Raw genomic sequence first — 15,565 nt, 5'->3', positions numbered from 1 at the left:
ACAACCGTTATTAAATTATCAGTGTCAGTGCCGGGGGGGAGGGAGTGTGTACCCACCACCGCCGTTGCCGATACGGGGGCCCAGGTTTGCGTCGCTGGCAGCGAGCTGTTGCAGCTGCTGCACCTCGACCCCGCGAAAGTTGAAAAGCAGCAGACGCTGAGAGATGTTGCAGGCATTCGTTTGAAGTGTTTAGGGGCAACTAAGTGTTGTGTATCATTAAATGGTCGATCCTCTATGCAGGAGATTTTCTTCGTGAATTCTGCAACAAATTTATACTTGTCATTGTCAATGTGTAAAGAGTTGGGTCTAGTCCCAGCTACGTTCCCCTATCATCTCGCCAGTGTTGCCACCGTTGATACAGTAGAGGAGGTGGATCTCTCACGTCCGACAGTGTTACCATTCCCCCCGCTGGAAGAAAACTTTCCCTTACTTCAAGATTGGCTACTCCAACGTTTTTCGTCGACAACCTTCAACACCTCCAAGTCACCCCTCCCAGTTATGGAGGGCCCACCCCACCGCATCCACCTCGTCACCGGGGCCATACCCTATGCTTGCCACACACCTGCAGTGGTCCCAAAGCACTGGGAAGATGAAGTCAAGGCTCAGCTGGAGGAGGACGTACGTAGGGGCATCATCCAGCCAGTACCACCGGGGGAGGCCACAGAGTGGTGCGCCAGAATGGTAGTAGTGGCCAAAAAGGATGGCCACCCGAGGAGGACAGTGGATTATCAGCGCTTAAATGCATGTTGCAAGAGGGAAACGCACCATACACCAGCACCCTTTGATATAGTATCTGGTGTACCTGTTCGAAGCTATAAGACTGTTGCAGATGCGTTCTGGGGTTTCCACCAGGTGGAGTTGGATGAGGACAGCCGAAGACTGACAACTTTCATAACCCCATGGGGCAGGTACCAGTATCGTCGCACCCCGATGGGCCACTGTGCAGCTTCCGATGCCTACACTCGACGGTTTGATGACGCAATTATGGATATTCCTCGCAAGTACAAGTGTGTAGACGACACCCTTCTGCATGACATAAGTGTTGAGGGAGCCTTTTGGCACACCTTTGATTTTCTGGCTACCTGCGCGAAGAAAGGCATTACCCTAAAACCAGAAAAGTTCTCATTTTGCAGGAGAGAGGCTACCTTTGTTGGTTTTCACCTGGGGTGGGACTCTTATGAGCCTACAAGTGAAAGGTTGGCTGCCATAAGAGACTTTCCCATGCCAGCCCAACCATCAGTTACGGATATCAGATCCTGGTATGGTTTCGTCAACCAGCTGGCACCCTTTTTGGCCACCGCGCCCCTCATGGAGCCCTTCCGGGAACTACTGAAGAAATCTACAGGAAAGAAGGTATATTGGGACGAACAACTGCAACACAAGTTCCGACAGGCTCAAGATATTATTTGTCGGCTAGCAAAGGATGGACTACGGTATTACGACAAGACTAGGCCTACAGCAGTAATCACAGATTGGAGTAGGGAAGGTATAGGTTTCGTTGTCCTGCAACAGTACTGTGGTTGTACCTCCCTAGAGACCCCTTTTTGTTGCAAAGGGGGTTGGCGGCTGGCTCTGTGTGGGAGTCGTCACCTGTCTGCTGCCGAATCCGGATACGCAGCAGTGGAAGGAGAAGCTTTGGCAGTGGCCTGGTGTCTACGGAAAGCAAGATTGTTTCTGTTGGGATGCCCCTCCCTCATTATCGTAACAGACCACCGCCCACTAGTGAAGCTTTTGGGGGATAGGGCCCTCACAGATGTGGTGAACCCAAGGTTATTCCGCCTTAAAGAAAAGACTCTGCAATATAAGTTCACAATAAAGTACCTGCCAGGAAAGTGGAATTCAGCAGCCGATTTTCTATCTCGGTACCCCTCCCTAATGGCAGTCCCAGATAAGGAGGACACCATACAAGAAGATATCTCCGCGGCGGTAGCAGCAGCAACAGTAGCTGTATTGAGCCAAGATGACGGTATTACAATGGACGAAGAGATGGTCATGGACGCAGCAAATAATGATCCCGTATACCAGCTGTTGCTTGCAAGAGTCCGTGCTGGGGACTGGCCTAAGCAAAAATCCCAAGAACTACAGTGTCTTCAACCCTTCTACAGCGTAAGGGACAGGTTGGCTGCTGCACAAAGTATGGTGACATATACCCATGAGGAGGGGGCAGTGAGATTAGTGGTACCCGACTCATTACGTAATAAAGTAGCAAGGAACCTGCATGCCAGCCATCAAGGGCTAGATTCGATGTTACGTCGTGCAAGAGCAACCGTGTATTGGCCTGGAATAGCAGGCGACTTGGAACAATGCCGAGCTTCCTGTGATGTCTGCAACCTGCACACGCCCTCTTCACCGCCAGAAGTCATGATTGTTACCCCTCCCCCTGAGTACACCTTCCAGCAGACGGTGGCTGATCTCTTTCAACTCGAAGGACAAGTTTATTTGGCCTACGCTGACAGACTGACGGGTTGGCTAGAAATAGCGCATTTCCCCAAGGGAACTGGTTCCAACAAAATTATAGCGAAACTACGTGGCTACTTTTCCAGGTGGGGGGCTCCCGAGCAACTCTCCACTGATGGAGGCACTAACTTGGCTAGTGAGGAGATGATGGACTTTCTTAAGAAATGGAGGGTTACTGTCCGCCTTTCATCTGCTCATTATCCGCAGTCAAATGGGAGGGCAGAGGCTGCTGTGAAATCCGCCAAAAGAATCATCCGCTTGAACACAGGGGCCAACGGTAGTTTGGACAACGACAGGTGCACACAGGCAATGCTGCAATACCTGAATACGCCCTTGAGAGAGATAGGCAAGTCACCAGCTCAACTAGCAACAGGAAGAGCACTTCGTGATGGTGTTCCTACAGCAAGACAGCAGTATAAGGTAGATCGCCACTGGAGAAGAACCCTTCGACAGCGGGAAATATTGATGGCATCGTCTAGTGACAGATTTCCCCAATCACCAAGACAACGCTCTTGCAACATGACTCCATTGCATGTGGGCACCCAGGTTAGGATTCAAGATCCCGGGACTAAAAGGTGGGACAGATCAGGTGTCATCATCTCCCATCACCCATACCGGCAGTACACAGTAAGGCTTGACGGGAGTGGAAGGTTATCATTGCGCAACAGAAAACATTTAAAGGGACAGATAGCTTGTCCCACGCCCAGCCCACCGTCTGACCCAGCCCCTAGCACCACACCAGCTGACAGCAGCAGTGAGAGCCCGCCCAGGTCTAGCTCCCCCACACCCAGTCTACCCCGTGCTACGAGACCGCAACGCTCCAGGAAAGAACCTGGCTGGCTCACTGAATTTGTTAAATAATATGTAATTGTCATTGCTTTTGTGTACTGCTAGCCTATAAATAGATGATTTCCTTGTCCACGTGTTATTATGGATTTTTTTTTTTAAAGAATTATGTAAAATTCATGCTATACTATACATCTGATAGTGTTGCTCACATTGCTTTGTTCTGTGAATGTTTTAATTTTTTCTTGTATGGCTATGTTTGCAGTATGCAGTTGATCCATTTCTATTATGCCAATTCGACCCATTTTATTAAGCAATTATTGATTTATTTACTCTGATTATTTTTGTGTAGCTAGATGCTACATCGTGCATCCTATCTGTTTTGTTACTGATTTACCCCATTTGATAATTATCAGATTGCAGTGTAATTGTTGTAATTATTACATGTCAATCTTGGAGGGGCATGTGGGATCCGTGTGTACGATATGTTTTCCCGCGCATTTATAAAGATGTGCGGAGCCTGTTGCAGTCAGTCTCTTTGCATGCAACCTCAGTTGCAGCTAGACGCGAGAGCTCGGAGCTCCTTGGTTGCCTCGGTAGAATCCGGAAAAAAAGAGCAACTTTCATTACGAATTATATATGAAAATAACTCTACGGGGTTTTCATACCTTCGTTGAGAGATCGCTATGGAAGATGAAGAGGATGCCTCTTCCCCTCCAACTCTACAAATAGCAGAGGAAGATAGCCCCCTTATTGACCCCATGGTGGAGGAACTCCTCAGCACTTTCTCCACCCCTGTTGAAGAACAATTGGCATTACAAAAGGATATGGAAATCGACACTTCTCAAAGGAAGAGAAATGCTCCCTCTTCCCCTCCCCCTGATCTTCAAGCTGCAAAGAAGCACCATCTCACTTCTTCTAGCAGCGAAAGTATCGCCCTGAAATTGAACCTCAACACCTCTGACGATGAAACATCGCAAACATCACCCACTGGATCTCCTAGACTTACTAGACCCATAGACTCTGACAAAGACTATAACAACTCGACTGTCAATGACAACTCAGAGACAGACAATCCTTTTATACTGGTTGGAAAGAAAGGTAAGCAAGCTACAGTTCCTGTCCCTCCTACTGATACTAACTTTTCTAAATTTAAAGTTTGTAATACTAACACAGTCAGTGCCTATGACAGTGTAATCAATATTGAAAACCAGTTTAAAGGAATTAAAATTTCAGTTAAGCCTAATCTAGAAGGGGACATGATCCTTAATCCACGTGATCAGTCAGACTTTGATATATTGAATAACATGCCTTCACTTATCAAACTCGATCCCTCCAAACTTAGGAGAATCTATATTGTGTGTGGATATTCCCACAAATATAATGTAAACCGACTGTTGGCCCATAAGGCTATAGTCAAAGCAGAGAGATGCTCCCCTAAGGATGGAGGCATCTCTAACAAGGTGAAATGTACATTCGAAGGACCTCCTCCAAATAAATTGGACCTTGGAATCTGGGGTAAATTCCCGGTTGAGGAATACACCCCTCCCCCCTAAGATGTCATAAATGTCAGAGATATGGTCATCACAAAGAAAATTGCAAGGCCACCCACCCTGTTTGTGGTGTCTGTTCCAGACGGCATGACACCTCCATTTGTCTAGATAAGTATAAGGCAGGAGAGCCAACAGAGCCCAGATGTTTCTCTTGTCATCGATCTCACCATACATGGAACGATCGATGCCCTGAGAGACTTAGAAGTATTTATAATAGAAAAAACCAGAATTTTCAGAGTCAGCAAATGGCTGGTCCTTCTCAACAACCTCTCCCCCAACAACCTCCCCCCCAACAACCTCCCACCCAAACCTACTATCCTAGACCCAAGCCCCAAAACCAATATCCCTCCTATGGTGCTGCCTTGGCAAGCTCCACCAGACCTAAAACCTCTCCTCCCAAACCTAGACCTACCATTCCTTCCCATCAACAACCCACTTCCCTTTATGAAATTCCAGCCCCCCAACCAAAACCCCAAAGACCTCCCCGATCTCCAAGATCCCCCAGGTACAACACACCCCCCCAATCTCTTCCTAACCCTGCCCCCAAACAACATCCTTTAACCCCCTCAGAATTAACCTATACCCCCCAACCCTCAACTCCTCAAGACTCTATCCCTCCAGCCCCTAGCACTTCCTCCAGCCTCCATTATCCCACCCTTCCTAAGAAAAATCCTCCCCAATCATCTTCCTCACCTATATTTTCCCATCCTATCCTTAGCTTCCTACTCCAACCCAGTGTTTTGGAACCAGCCATAGTCACCTGCATACAAAAAATTTTTCCTGGTCTAGTCCTTGATGACGTCTTTGTGTCCGCCATAAGGTATATTTGCGATGCACTATCGCAAGCCTTATTACAGCAGTAATTTTCGCGGACTCTGACAGTGATATGAGCCCACCTTCCTCCCCTCTACCAGAGAATAACCATAGACTCAATGTGTTACAATGGAACATTCAATGTCTGAGGACAAATATTGCACTTCTACAGTCTCAAGTAGCTGTACAAAAACCAGATGTTATTCTTTTGCAGGAAACACTCCTTAAAGAAAACACTAAATTTTCATTTGTTAATTACACTGTTTACAGAAAAGACTTTACAAACAATACTCGTGGCTTACTTACACTAATCAAAAATACAATCCCCTCCAAAAGAATTAATGATATAGATTGCCACGATGCAGAATCACTTAGCATTCAGATTACTCTTTCAAACACTACACTTGCCATACATAACATTTACAAAAGTCCTACAAAAGTAATAGATGCCAATCTGTTTTTTGCGGCTGCTGAGACTCGGGATACCTTATTTGCAGGAGATTTCAACGCCCATCATCCCTTCCTTCAGTCAACATCCCCCACTAATATTACTGGGAACCACCTTCATTCATTGCTTGAGGATTTTCCTGGGGTAAAACTTCTCAACAATGTTGATACACCCACACATATTGCTGGGGGACGATTGGATCTTACATTCGTCTCTAGCAACCTATGCAATAACTCCTCTTGGGACCTGCATCCTCTTTTAACGAGCGATCATTATGGCATTATTTTCTCTTTATGGTTAGAGAAGTTGCCTGACCCCCCTCCTCCCCCAAGGAGATGGAACCCTGACTTCGCAAAATGGGATATTTTTGAGCAGCACATGACAACATGGGCTGACAACTATTCTGTTGATCCTCCTGAGACTTGTGATATCATCCTACAAACCCTTAATGATCAACTAAATATGGCAGCCGCTATCTCTATGCCTAAGAGAAAGACCTATACTAATGATCATAAAGATGCCTGGTACTACAACCCCAGGATCAAAGCCATGAATAAGCGACTTAATCGCATCAGGAAACTGTTCAGAAGAAACAACACTGATGCTCTTCATCTGAACCTGACTAGAGTAGTTTCACACTCTGCTCAGGTTGCAGAGGAAGTAAAACAAGAAAAATGGTTTGACTGGTGCACCAAGGTTAATGCTTTTACCTCGTTAAAGAAAATCTGGAACTGGTTCAACAAAGTGTCCGGTAAGAGACCCAAATCAAGGGTCTCTCACCCAGATCCTCCTGCTGAAGCTCTCAAATTGGCGCAAGGGTTTGCAAACCGTACCAAGACAGATAACCTCTCTCTTGAGTCACAACAACGGCAAAGGGTCCTTTACCCTATCAGGATGAATATGGTTACCGCTGCTTGCAACATGGCTGATGACACTGACAGTCTGTATACCATGCATGAGCTTAATGAGGCACTTTATAAGACCAATGATAGCGCACCTGGCGCTGACCTCATTACTTATAGCATGCTTAAACACATGGGTAATTCAGCCAAGGAAAAATATCTCCTTCTCATAAATAAAACTCATACTGAGAGAGTGCGGCCCATCCTCTGCAGGCAACAAGACACTCATCCTATCCCTAAACCCAAAGAGGATAATACCTACAGGCCCATAGCCCTTATCACATGCACTGAAAAAGTTGCAGAACGAATGGTCCTGAACCGACTGAAATGGAAGGTTGGAAACCTACACCATAGGCTGTATGCTTTCACTGAGGGTATTGGCACTCAGGAATGCATTACAGACCTTATGGCCACCATCAACGATTCCAAAGCCCTGATAGTCTTCCTTGATCTTGAGAAGGCTTTTGAGCTTGCAAGTGCACCTGCTATCCTCTTCTCTCTTGTTCGCAAAAGAGTTAGAGGTCATCTGTTGTCCTGGGTTCACAAGTACACTCAAGACAGGGAAGCAAGGGTCACTTTTCAAGGCGCTACATCTCCTTTCCTCCCTCTGGAAAATGGTACTCCACAGGGGGGAATCCTCAGCCCTTTCCTATTTAATGTTCTCATTGAGAATCTCTTGGTAATTGAACTTCCATGGGGAATTGAGATGTTCATCTATGCAGATGATATCTGCATAGTATGTCCATCTCGTGTCCCTGATAAACTTCGAAAAATGCAAAGAGCTCTTAATGCCATTTCTCATGAATGTAAAGAATTAGGTTTAAAAATCAACTCCCATAAAACTAAGGCAATGGCCATCAAATACAGTTTCCCTCCCTTCCCTCTTTATTTGGATAACAACCCCATAGAGTGGGTCCCAAATTTCATTTACTTAGGTGTCAATATTAACTGTCATTTGCAACCCCATAATCAAGTTAAATTACTTAGACAAAAGGTATATACTCGATTTTCTGCGATGAAAAGAATCACATCTTTAGCTAAAGGAGCCTCTTACCATTTATTGAAAAGATTCTATGTGCAAGCTGTACTATCATTGGTTGAATATGCCGCCCCAGTTCTCACTTCAATTCCTGCTATCCTTCTTTCATCACTTGAAGTGATTCAAAATAATGCCATGCGTTTGATTACAGGTGCCCCCATGTGGACTAGACTTCATCTTCTTAGGCAAGAAACCAACTTATTATCTCTTGCTGATAGAATCAATATTCGTATTGTCTGTATAATAACAAAAACTCTTAAAACCAACAGGAATTCCCCTCTTAAAACCAAAATTAAACCGCTTTTAAATTTGCATGAAGACCTTGAACCCCCTAATCATTATATTGGAAGTCTTATTAAAATAACTAGAAATTTAAATATTCAGAAGACAATTTCGGACATTAAACATGATAGATTTAATCATCATTACACCCCTCCAGCTCCCTGGATTCCCGATCCAATTAAGGCCAGCTTCACTGTCCTTCCAGCCTTTAAAGCCTTATGCTCCCCTCAAATTATGAGAGATGCCGCTTTAGAATCAATTAAGAGTACTAGCTCTACAAATGTTTATTTACTGATGGCTCCGTTGACAGGAATATACCTGCAGCTGGTTCAGCCGTGTGTATTCCAGCACTTTTACTGGTAGCTGGAGACTCTCTGATACTGCCTCTATACTTCAGGCTGAGCTCTTTGCTATTGCAAAAGCCCTGGAAGACTCTCTTTATAAATTTGGTAATACCACAATACACACCGACTCTAGAGGTGCAATTCAAACAATCTTAAACCGTAAAAATAAAGATAACGTAATCCTTAACTCCAGTATCAAAGCTGTTGCTGCTACCCATGCCCAGAGGAACAGAGAAATTACCCTTAATTGGATCCCCAGTCACATTGGTATTCGTGGAAACGATGAGGCAGACAGACTTGCTAACAGTGCTCTAAGGTGTACCACAATAAGCACAACGTTCCAGCCTACTCTCAAACAAATTAAAAAGAAAATATCAGATTATTGTCACTTTCAGAAAAAATGTATCATTCAACAAACACTACTAGAAGGTTCTCTTTCTGCTGCGTGGTATACTGAAGTCACTAATTTATCCCCCCATGATCTAACTAAATCTGCAAAAAGAGGAATCTCTGTCATCATCCACAGATTAAGGCTTGGTTACCGCTGCTGCTGGGAAATCATCGACATCCAAGATCGTCCCTGTAATTATTGTAATCTACCCACAGGAGCTGAACCTTTGTCTCATTACCTTCTTTTTTTGCAGAGAAACCTCACCCCTCCGTCAATCCATCACATTACCCCCTCCTTACACAGCTGAACAAGTCACTAAACACATATTAGAAAATACACATACACTCTCGGGATTCCTTTGCTCTTATCCTCCTCCCAGATAAAATATATTAATGTAATAACACTTGAATTTTAGCTAAAACCCTATTCCTTTAAAATAAATACTTGTTTTGCCATTAATAATTAACCAAGTCCCAACATAGGCCTAATAAAATCACTTAAACACAAACACAAACCTAGCCCTATTTCAACTCTAAGGGGTTTACAACTGAAATTTCACTTACTCGCTCATACACTCATACTCATTAAGCCTACCCACTTATCCTAATCCTATCCTTTTTCCTCTCCTGTGCTCAAAACAGTTTTTAATCAATAAATAACAATGTTAAAAAACTAAAAAATAAAACCAAAATCCCTCCAAATATCACATCCACAAATCCAAAAATCATTTATAGTCTGGGAACTCATCACTCACTGTCAGAATCAATACAAATTACTGTTTTACAAATCCTAACCCTATCCAAATAGGATAGTAATCCTACAGGCCCTTCCCCTCCTTAAAACAGGTACACACCAACAGTCTACAAACGTGCAAAGTCACAGAATCATGTCAAGTAAGCAAACGCTTTACATGTAGGATCTCATCTTCTTGATCCCTCTGCTCACTGCACACAAATATCCTTCCCAACCTTACCTAATTATCCAAAATTGGGTGCCACCTTAGCTCTTCTAAAAACTAAAAACAAACCCTGATATCATAGGAAGTGTAACATTCCTATCTCTTATTCCTATTTTCAGAACCTATCCCCTATCCTTCAGGGATATTAATCCCATCCAATACAGATCCCTTTCCTACCAAAAGAACAATTACTCTTCTACAGTCTACAGGGAAAGCGCAAAGTCAAGCAATTATGGGATCGCATTTTCTAGATCCTTGCTTAACTATTACACATCAAAAACCTTCCTATCCTTAACCCAACCTATCCACACAGTGCCCTTATCCTATAAACGCAAACCCAGAGATCAAGTAAGTGCCACTTATATCGAGCGAATGATTTAAAAAAGTCTTTCACTCGATATATTTTAATAATTTCCATTTTATTGTCTATGTAAAAATCCTTTCCTCTCTATCCTAAAACCCTTTTCGTTTCGCTATCCCACTGTATTCCTTTTGTGATGACAAGTATATCAATAAAAGTTATTGGTATATAAGTCTATACAGAATCTATGCAGATGACAAGCGAAACGAAAACTCATTGCTTTACGTGTGTGTCTCGTCCGCTATCCCCTTCCCCTATCCCCCTCCTACATCCTCCCCCCATCCCTCTAAACCCTACCCCCTCCCCACCACCGATGACGTAATGTCATTCGGCTACATCCTCCCCTCCTCGCATTCTTGGCTTCTCGCCAAGAAACTATTCACGGAGTTACTTAACTCCCCGTCTCACCCTCTCCCTCCCCCTCCCCCTCCACCCTTCGTGGTCTCACCCTCTCCCTCCCCCTCCCCCTCCACCCTTTGTGGTCTCACCCTCTCCCTCCCCCTCCCCCTCCACCCTTCGTGGTCTCACCCTCTCCCTCCCCCTCCCCCTCCACCCTTTGTGGTCTCACCCTCTCCCTCCCCCCTCCCCCTCCACCCTTCGTGGTCTCACCCTCTCCCTCCCCCTCCCCCTCCACCCTTCGTGGTCTCACCCTCTCCCTCCCCCTCCCCCTCCACCCTTCGTGGTCTCACCCTCTCCCTCCCCCTCCCCCTCCACCCTTTGTGGTCTCACCCTCTCTCCTCCCCCTCCCCCTCCACCCTTCGTGGTCTCACCCTCTCCCTCCCCCTCCCCCTCCACCCTTTGTGGTCTCACCCTCTCCCTCCCCCTCCCCCTCCACCCTTCGTGGTCTCACCCTCTCCCTCACCCTCCCCCTCCACCCTTCGTGGTCTCACCCTCTCCCTCCCCCTCCCCCTCCACCCTTTGTGGTCTCACCCTCTCCCTCCCCCTCCCCCCTCCACCCTTTGTGGTCTCACCCTCTCCCTCCCCCTCCCCCTCCACCCTTTGTGGTCTCACCCTCTCCCTCCCCCTCCCCCTCCACCCTTTGTGGTCTCACCCTCTCCCTCCCCCTCCCCCTCCACCCTTTGTGGTCTCACCCTCTCCCTCCCCCTCCCCCTCCACCCTTTGTGGTCTCACCCTCTCCCTCCCCCTCCCCCTCCACCCTTCGTGGTCTCACCCTCTCCCTCCCCCTCCCCCCTCCACCCTTCGTGGTCTCACCCTCTCCCTCACCCTCCCCCTCCACCCTTCGTGGTCTCACCCTCTCCCTCCCCCTCCCCCTCCACCCTTTGTGGTCTCACCCTCTCCCTCCCCCTCCCCCTCCACCCTTTGTGGTCTCACCCTCTCCCTCCCCCTCCCCCTCCACCCTTCGTGGTCTCACCCTCTCCCTCCCCCTCCCCCTCCACCCTTTGTGGTCTCACCCTCTCCCTCACCCTCCCCCTCCACCCTTCGTGGTCTCACCCTCTCCTCCCCCTCCCCCTCCACCCTTCGTGGTCTCACCCTCTCCCTCCCCCTCCACCCTTTGTGGTCTCACCCTCTCCCTCACCCTCCCCCTCCACCCTTCGTGGTCTCACCCTCTCCCTCCCCCTCCACCCTTTGTGGTCTCACCCTCTCCCTCACCCTCCCCCTCCACCCTTCGTGGTCTCACCCTCTCCCTCCCCCTCCCCCTCCACCCTTCGTGGTCTCACCCTCTCCCTCCCCCTCCCCCTCCACCCTCGTGGTCTCACCCTCTCCCTCCCCCTCCCCCTCCACCCTTTGTGGTCTCACCCTCTCCCTCCCCCTCCCCCTCCACCCTTCGTGGTCTCACCCTCTCCCTCCCCCTCCCCCTCCACCCTTCGTGGTCTCACCCTCTCCCTCCCCCTCCCCCTCCACCCTTCGTGGTCTCACCCTCTCCCTCCCCCTCCCCCTCCACCCTTCGTGGTCTCACCCTCTCCCTCCCCCTCCCCCTCCACCCTTCGTGGTCTCACCCTCTCCCTCCCCCTCCCCCTCCACCCTTCGTGGTCTCACCCTCTCCCTCCCCCTCCCCCTCCACCCTTCGTGGTCTCACCCTCTCCCTCCCCCTCCCCCTCCACCCTTCGTGGTCTCACCCTCTCCCTCCCCCTCCCCCTCCACCCTTCGTGGTCTCACCCTCTCCCTCCCCCTCCCCCTCCACCCTTCGTGGTCTCACCCTCTCCCTCCCCCTCCCCCTCCACCCTTCGTGGTCTCACCCTCTCCCTCCCCCTCCCCCCCTCCACCCTTCGTGGTCTCACCCTCTCCCTCCCCCTCCCCCTCCACCCTTCGTGGTCTCACCCTCTCCCTCCCCCTCCCCCTCCACCCTTCGTGGTCTCACCCTCTCCCTCCCCCTCCCCCCTCCACCCTTCGTGGTCTCACCCTCTCCCTCCCCCTCCCCCTCCACCCTTCGTGGTCTCACCCTCTCCCTCCCCCTCCCCCTCCACCCTTCGTGGTCTCACCCTCTCCCTCCCCCTCCCCCTCCACCCTTTGTGGTCTCACCCTCTCCCTCCCCCTCCCCCTCCACCCTTCGTGGTCTCACCCTCTCCCTCCCCCTCCCCCTCCACCCTTCGTGGTCTCACCCTCTCCCTCCCCCTCCCCTCCACCCTTCGTGGTCTCACCCTCTCCCTCCCCCTCCCCCTCCACCCTTCGTGGTCTCACCCTCTCCCTCCCCCTCCCCCTCCACCCTTCGTGGTCTCACCCTCTCCCTCCCCCTCCCCCTCCACCCTCGTGGTCTCACCCTCTCCCTCCCCCTCCCCCTCCACCCTTCGTGGTCTCACCCTCTCCCTCCCCCTCCCCCTCCACCCTTCGTGGTCTCACCCTCTCCCTCCCCCTCCCCCTCCACCCTTCGTGGTCTCACCCTCTCCCTCCCCCTCCCCCTCCACCCTTCGTGGTCTCACCCTCTCCCTCCCCCTCCCCCTCCACCCTTCGTGGTCTCACCCTCTCCCTCCCCCTCCCCCTCCACCCTTCGTGGTCTCACCCTCTCCCTCCCCCTCCCCCTCCACCCTTCGTGGTCTCACCCTCTCCCTCCCCCTCCCCCTCCACCCTTCGTGGTCTCACCCTCTCCCTCCCCCTCCCCCTCCACCCTTCGTGGTCTCACCCTCTCCCTCCCCCTCCCCCTCCACCCTTCGTGGTCTCACCCTCTCCCTCCCCCTCCCCCTCCACCCTTCGTGGTCTCACCCTCTCCCTCCCCCTCCCCCTCCACCCTTTGTGGTCTCACCCTCTCCCTCCCCCTCCCCCTCCACCCTTCGTGGTCTCACCCTCTCCCTCCCCCTCCCCCTCCACCCTTCGTGGTCTCACCCTCTCCCTCCCCCTCCCCCTCCACCCTTCGTGGTCTCACCCTCTCCCTCCCCCTCCCCCTCCACCCTTCGTGGTCTCACCCTCTCCCTCCCCCTCCCCCTCCACCCTTCGTGGTCTCACCCTCTCCCTCCCCCTCCCCCTCCACCCTTCGTGGTCTCACCCTCTCCCTCCCCCTCCCCCTCCACCCTTCTGTGGTCTCACCCTCTCCCTCCCCCTCCCCCTCCACCCTTCGTGGTCTCACCCTCTCCCTCCCCCTCCCCCTCCACCCTTCGTGGTCTCACCCTCTCCTCCCCCTCCCCCTCCACCCTTCGTGGTCTCACCCTCTCCCTCCCCCTCCCCCTCCACCCTTCGTGGTCTCACCCTCTCCCTCCCCCTCCCCCTCCACCCTTCGTGGTCTCACCCTCTCCCTCCCCCTCCCCCTCCACCCTTTGTGGTCTCACCCTCTCCCTCCCCCTCCCCCTCCACCCTTCGTGGTCTCACCCTCTCCCTCCCCCTCCCCCTCCACCCTTCGTGGTCTCACCCTCTCCCTCCCCCTCCCCCTCCACCCTTTGTGGTCTCACCCTCTCCCTCCCCCTCCCCCTCCACCCTTCGTGGTCTCACCCTCTCCCTCCCCCTCCCCCTCCACCCTTCGTGGTCTCACCCTCTCCCTCCCCCTCCCCCTCCACCCTTCGTGGTCTCACCCTCTCCCTCCCCCTCCCCCTCCACCCTTCGTGGTCTCACCCTCTCCCTCCCCTCCCCCTCCACCCTTCGTGGTCTCACCCTCTCCCTCCCCCTCCCCCTCCACCCTTCGTGGTCTCACCCTCTCCTCCCCCTCCCCCTCCACCCTTTGTGGTCTCACCCTCTCCCTCACCCTCCCCCTCCACCCTTCGTGGTCTCACCCTCTCCCTCCCCCTCCCCCCTCCACCCTTCGTGGTCTCACCCTCTCCCTCCCCCTCCACCCTTTGTGGTCTCACCCTCTCCCTCACCCTCCCCCTCCACCCTTCGTGGTCTCACCCTCTCCCTCCCCCTCCACCCTTTGTGGTCTCACCCTCTCCCTCCCCCTCCCCCTCCACCCTTCGTGGTCTCACCCTCTCCCTCCCCCTCCCCCTCCACCCTTCGTGGTCTCACCCTCTCCCTCCCCCTCCCCCTCCACCCTTCGTGGTCTCACCCTCTCCCTCCCCCTCCCCCTCCACCCTTTGTGGTCTCACCCTCTCCCTCCCCCTCCCCCTCCACCCTTCGTGGTCTCACCCTCTCCCTCCCCCTCCCCCTCCACCCTTTGTGGTCTCACCCTCTCCCTCCCCCTCCCCCTCCACCCTTCGTGGTCTCACCCTCTCCCTCACCCTCCCCCTCCACCCTTCGTGGTCTCACCCTCTCCCTCCCCCTCCCCCTCCACCCTTCGTGGTCTCACCCTCTCCCTCCCCCTCCCCCTCCACCCTTTGTGGTCTCACCCTCTCCCTCACCCTCCCCCTCCACCCTTCGTGGTCTCACCCTCTCCCTCCCCCTCCCCCTCCACCCTTCGTGGTCTCACCCTCTCCCTCCCCCTCCACCCTTTGTGGTCTCACCCTCTCCCTCACCCTCCCCCTCCACCCTTCGTGGTCTCACCCTCCCCCTCCCCCTCCACCCTTTGTGGTCTCACCCTCTCCCTCACCCTCCCCCTCCACCCTTCGTGGTCTCACCCTCTCCCTCCCCCTCCCCCTCCACCCTTTGTGGTCTCACCCTCTCCCTCCCCCTCCCCCTCCACCCTTCGTGGTCTCACCCTCTCCCTCACCCTCCCCCTCCACCCTTCGTGGTCTCACCCTCTCCCTCCCCCTCCCCCTCCACCCTTCGTGGTCTCACCCTCTCCCTCCCCCTCCCCCTCCACCCTTTGTGGTCTCACCCTCTCCCTCCCCCTCCCCCTCCACCCTTTGTGGTCTCACCCTCTCCCTCCCCCTCCCCCTCCACCCTTCGTGGTCTCACCCTCTCCCTCCCCCCCC

The sequence above is a fragment of the Palaemon carinicauda genome, chromosome 20, assembly GCF_036898095.1.
Source record: "Palaemon carinicauda isolate YSFRI2023 chromosome 20, ASM3689809v2, whole genome shotgun sequence".
Lineage (NCBI taxonomy): Eukaryota > Metazoa > Arthropoda > Malacostraca > Decapoda > Palaemonidae > Palaemon > Palaemon carinicauda.
This window is presented reverse-complemented; position numbering follows the sequence as displayed.